Source organism: Staurois parvus, unplaced genomic scaffold (assembly GCF_062004578.1).
Source record: "Staurois parvus isolate SC_StPar_1 unplaced genomic scaffold, SC_StPar_1.0 ptg001051l, whole genome shotgun sequence".
NCBI classification, from domain to species: Eukaryota; Metazoa; Chordata; class Amphibia; order Anura; family Ranidae; genus Staurois; species Staurois parvus.
The window spans coordinates 3,051,790-3,057,789 of record NW_028318847.1 but is presented as its reverse complement, the minus strand read 5'-3'; positions in this window follow the sequence as shown (position 1 = coordinate 3,057,789).

Below are 6,000 nucleotides of genomic sequence, written 5' to 3'. Positions count from 1 at the left end.
TGCAAATAAATAATATTTCATCATAAATCTTGGCCAAAATTCATTCTGTAATTTTTTTTAGTAAAAAAAAAAATCCAAATTAGTTTATAACCAAAAATTATAATTTTTAAACATTTTTTTTACATTTTTATTTTATTTTTTTTTATATTATTATTTTTTATTTTTATTTTTTTTTTTTACATACTGTCACCCTAGCAGTACAGTGTCACCATGGTGACACTGTACTACTTGTGGGGGGTGATGAAGATTTTTTTTTTTTTTTTTACACTGATTGCTTTTACACCCATATAGGATGTAAAAGCAATCATTTCTCTTTCTCTCTGTCTGCATTCTTGCAGTCATTGAGAAATACTGAGTGAGCTGTGATTGGTCACAGCTTGTCACATGGTACAAGGCTGTTGTGAATAGCCTTGTACCATGTGACCTCTGTGATCATTCACAGATTTCACACGTAGTAAGCAATGATGTCACAAGTGACATCTTGCTTACTACTTTGCATGAGATCACTGATTCGCCAATCAGTGATCACATGATCGGGACCTTGTACAGAGGTCCCGTCCGACGATCGGTGTTTCACTGTGTCCGGAGGACACAGCGGGCACCAGATCGCGGTGGTGCGCGCTCCCAGGGAGCGCGCACAGCTAGAAAAGGCGGGTGCCATTTAGGAACGGCAACCCGCCCCTGGACTGCCACCTCCCTGCCGTTTATAAACAGCAGGCGGACGGCAAGAGGTAATACAGGGAATGCATTAGGGTTAAAAACCTGTTAATTTATGAATTAATGCCAAATACAGTATTTAGAGGGCTAGTTCACCTTTATAAAAAAGTACTGTATGCAGTTCATAAATACCACTCTATAGCCATAAATGAATGAGATTTGTATCAGGTATGCTTTTTCCATACCTGTAGATCATATGTGCAAGGAGTAAAGCCTACCCCAAACACTCCCAACAACTTTCAAGGATCCATCCAGTCTTCTTTCTAGGACAGACAACCATTAAGCACCCCGTACTGGTACATAGGTGAGAAACATCCTTCTCCCGTGCTCTGTTGCACCCACAAAAATTGCAGTGCAATACAGAAATGACTCTGCATAAAATATTCCTGTAGAGACAGCTGGAGGTGGTAATGCTGGCAGGCTTGCAGCAGTGGCAGGAGATGGTAATGATGGAAGGCCAGCAGCAATGGCAGGGGATGGTTGTGGTGGAAAGAGATGGTAATGATGACAGGCCAGCATCATTATCAGTGAACCAGGACTGGTTCTTTTTTACGAAGATGAGCTGGTCAACTGTGCCTGGGGACAGGAAGATTCATTTTTCTGTAACAAAACCACCCACTGAACCAAATGCCTTTTTTGAAATAACACTTGCCACAGAGCAACCCAGATGCTAAATTGCATGCTGGGCAAGCTCTGACCACAGGTGTGCCTCAACACCCTGTGGTCAAGTGGTCATGCATTGTCAAGGTGTCCAAATCTGTATTTAAGCCCATGTGATCACAGGCTTATGTGCTTCTTGTGACTGCTGCCAGCAGCCAGGTCAGGATAATGCATTGTGAAGTAAGACCTGAAAGCCTCTCTTAGGAGGCCAACACTACCAAAGCTCATGTTTTCACCATTATGAGTATCTAAAGGACTTGGGTCATGAAAGGGGATGCTGTCTGTCTCTGGAAAAGGCATTAAGAGGATTCTCTGTAGCATCGGCCATAGCAGATAGTGTATTTTTTTTCTGTGAGTGCAGGATCCTCATTGGCATTTTCAACTTATCCAAAAGGATATCCAACCAGTAATAGTTCCTCTCCCTCTCCTAACCAGTTAAGCTCTGCCCTATAGCAGGTTTACTGCTACAGGGCTGACTCCCTGCACAAAATCACATATATAAATGTGATCCGCGCTCCCACCATGTTCAAACCAATGAGCCAGCAGATTCAGGCCAGTGATGTTTGGCCTGGATCTGCTGAGTGATCAGTGCTCTATCACAGATCATCCTGTGCCTGTGTTCACATTATACCGGCACAGGAAGTGATGCAATCTTATCTCCCTGGAGCACATTCCATTCCAGAGAGAACAAAGCAGAGTCAAAGCACTACACTGAGACAGTACAAGCACTGATAGGTCACATTTACCCCTCTGATCACTCCCAAGTTAATCCCTTCACTGCCCTGTCACTAGTGTCATTAGTACAGTGTACAGACCTTTTTTTACTGATCATTGTATTAGTGTCACAGGCGACTTCAGATAGTGTTAGTGTCCCTCCCGGATATTGTCAGATTACCCGCCACTACATCAGTCATCACATTTCACCCTTTTATTGCCAGGAACATACTCACATACACAATAAACCTCCATTGCTAGTGATATCTTTGATCAGATCAGCACAATACCAGCGTTCACAATAGTATAGTGTCCACAATAGTGCATGCAGTGGATCATCCCCGGCACTTGCCAGCACCTGCGTTTAGCCCCTACGCTTAAACCCCCCCTTCTCCCCCAGCATGTGCAGTGTCAGTAGATCACTGTCACTTGATACATTGCAGGGTTAGCAAGATCAGGCCTGATCTCTGCTTTCACTAGCAGGAAAATTTTTTCATAGCTGTTCAAGCAGTCCCTGACAGTCAGGCGCTCTTTTTCCCGTGAGTTGCACTAGGTACCTATAAATTTAATGGCTAAAATGTCCAAAGAAAGGTACACTAGTGAAGAGGCCTACAAGATTCTGAGTATGACAGATGAGAGTGAAGGGGGAGCCTCACTTGCAGAATCAGGCTCATAATACAAACCTGTGGAGAGCAACGGCACCCTGACAGATAGCTCAGACGATGGAGTAGAGGTCCCTGCTAAGGTCAGGCGTACCCGTACCCGTTCCCAGGTTGCTGAGGTGTTACAATTGCATGATGATTCTCATATGCAGCAGAATGCCAATACTAGTGCCGCTCTACCTTTTGGTGAACTGACGAGCACCAGTGGCCTATTGCATCCTGGTCTTTTTCATACCAGCACTGCAGAGTCACTTGGTGATGTGGCAAGTCCCATAAGTGCAGTACAAGCTGGTGCCATGGCTAGCACAAGTAGAGGCCCGCAGCCACCAATAATTCGAACACAGGCCTGTAGAGCCAATTGTGTCCTTCCGGATGTGCTTACAAATCCTGATTGGCAGCCCACAAATTCTGAAGCACCTGTACTTCCCCTATTTACTGCCCAATCCGGAATTCAAGTGGAAACAGCAAATGTAACAACTCCCCTTTATTTTTTGGAGCTGTTTTTTACAGAAGATCTGTATACATTGATTGTGGATCGAAGCAATTTATACGCACAACAATTTATCGCCGCCAACCAAAATTCAAACCTTGCATGGAAACCTATTACGGTTTCTGAATCTAAATTTTTTTTGGGCCTAATCCTCAAAATGAGCATTACTAAAAAAATGAATTGTGGTTGCATTGGTCCACAGGCCCGATTCATCATATGTCTGTGTTCTCTGCTGCCATGGCCAAGCATAGATATGAGAATATAATGTGATTAATGCATTTCAATGACAATACACTCTGTCGTCCTCGGGGTGACCCTGAATTCGACTGACTCCACAAAATTCAGCCCCTCATAAATCACCTTAACCAGAAATTTGCAGATGTGTATACTCCCCAGCAAAACATCTGCGTTGATGAGTCACTCATTAAATTTCCTGGCTGCCTTGCATTCAAACAACTTCTCCCCAGCAAGTGTGCCAGATATGGGGTCAAAATGTATAAAACCTGTGAGAGGGCAACAAGCTATACATGTAATTTTTGGATTTCCAGGGAAAAGATAGTCCCATGGAGCCCCCGGATGTCCAGAAAACATGGGGAGCAGTGGCAAGATAATTTGGGACTTGGTGTCATCCTTTTTCCATATGGGGTGCCACTTATATGTGGACAATTTTTATGCAAGAGTGCCTCTATTTAGACATTTGTACAATCTTGGGATTGGCTTCCCTCAACAGCTTGTAAAGTAAAAAGGGGGAGAAAGCCTGCTTGAAAAACAATAAATTGGAATGTTTTCGTTCTGTCTTCCATTCACACAGACACGACCATCCGAATTTCCAGGGCAGCTGGTATTGTTGAGAAGCCCCTCTGTGTCCACGACTATAACCTTAACATGGGAGGGGTGGACTTCAACAACCAGATGATGAAGGCGTACTTAGTTTCCGATAAATCCAGACGCTGGTACAAAAAAGTGACTGTATGTTTATTTCAAATGGCTCTGTACAATGCTTATGTGCATTACAAAGCAACTGGAGGAATGGATCCATTCCTAAAATTCCAGGAAGAGATCATCACGGTCCTTTTGTATCAAGTAAGTGCTGTGGCCCAAACTCCCAACCCAGATGCAGTGAGCTGGCTGCATGAGAGGCATTTTCCTGATGCTATTCCTGGTACCCCAACCCAAAAGTCACCCCAAAAAAAGATGTTGTGTCTGTAGCAGACATGGAATTAAGCGTGACACCTGTTTTTTTTTTTTTTCCTCCTGTCCTTGCCAACCTGGTCTCTGCCTCAAGGACTGTTTCTGTCGCTACCATATACTAGTGGAGTATTAGTATAGGGTACAGCACGGCACAGTCTAGGGCACATATATACACAGGGTTTCGAAAAATGTTAGGTAGTCAGAAAACTGCATTTTGAGAGATCCTAATGTCTGCTTGTTACAGTTTAAAAAAAAAAAGAAAAGTGAAAAAAAGTAAATAAATAAATAAATAAAAAAGTAAAAAAAAATAAAAAAAACAAAAATAGTCGTTTTATTGAATTACTGTTTTATTGTTATTGTTTTATTGTTAACCATTGCTGTTTTCTTTGTAGGAATGCCATTCAGCTGCAGCACTGATCTGTTATGACTGGGTTATGTGTTAGGAACGTAAGGATGCCCCATCATTTGATGGAAATGAAAATGATCAACCTACAGAGGACTGAATTCAATGACACCCCGAAAATCAAAGTGAAAAAATGATGACCATCACTGACCCACCACCAAAATGGTCATGCTGAACGATGTTACAAGTAGCATAACATTCTCCTTGGCTTCTCCAGACCCTTTCACATCTGACACATGTGCTTAGGCTGAACCTGCTCTGAGCTCATCTGTGAAAAGCACAGGGCACCAGTGGTGGATCTGCCAATTCTGGTGTTCAATGACAAATGCCAATCAAGCTCTATGGTGCCAGGCAGTGAGCACAGGGCCCACTAGAGGACATCGGGCCCTCAGGCCACCCTTATGAAGTCTGTTTCTGATTGCTTGGTTTAGAAGAAGATGAAAGAGAGCGCACAAACCTTGCGCATTACCTCAATAAATAGTGACTGATTTTATTATTAAGGAAATATACTCACAAAGTGATGGTATAACAGGCATAAGTAACCATAATCCACACAGGGTTACAAGTAAATCCAAAAGGGGGGGGGGGAATAAAGGCTAACGCATTTTGAAGGGTGCTCCCTTCTTCATCAGAGCTGGGTTGAGGAGAAAGAGACTTCAGTATGGCAGAGTTTCCATGGCAAGGAGACATTCAGCCACTGAGTGCCAGTATTACAGCAGTTCAGCCTGTGGATCTTTGGTGTCTGATTGTTTGGTCACAGACATTCACACCAGTGGCCTGCTGGAGGTCATTTTGTAGGACTCTGGCAGTGCTCGTCCTGTTCCTCCTTGAACAAAGAAGATATTGGTCCTGCTGAAGGGTTAAGGATCTTCTACGACCCTGCCCTGCTCTCCTAGCATAACTGCCTGTCTCCTAGAATCTCCTTCATGCTCTTGAGACTGTGCTGGGAGACATAGCAAACTTTATGGCAATGGCACATGTTGATGTGCCATCCTGGAAGAGTTGGACTGCCTGTGCAACCTCTGAAGGGTCCAGGTATTGCCTCATGCTACCAGTAGTGACATTGACCCTACCCAAATGCAAAACTAGTGAAAAACAGTCAGAAATGATGAGTAGGGAACAAAATGTCAGTGGCCTCCACTTGTAAAACCATTCCTGTTTTG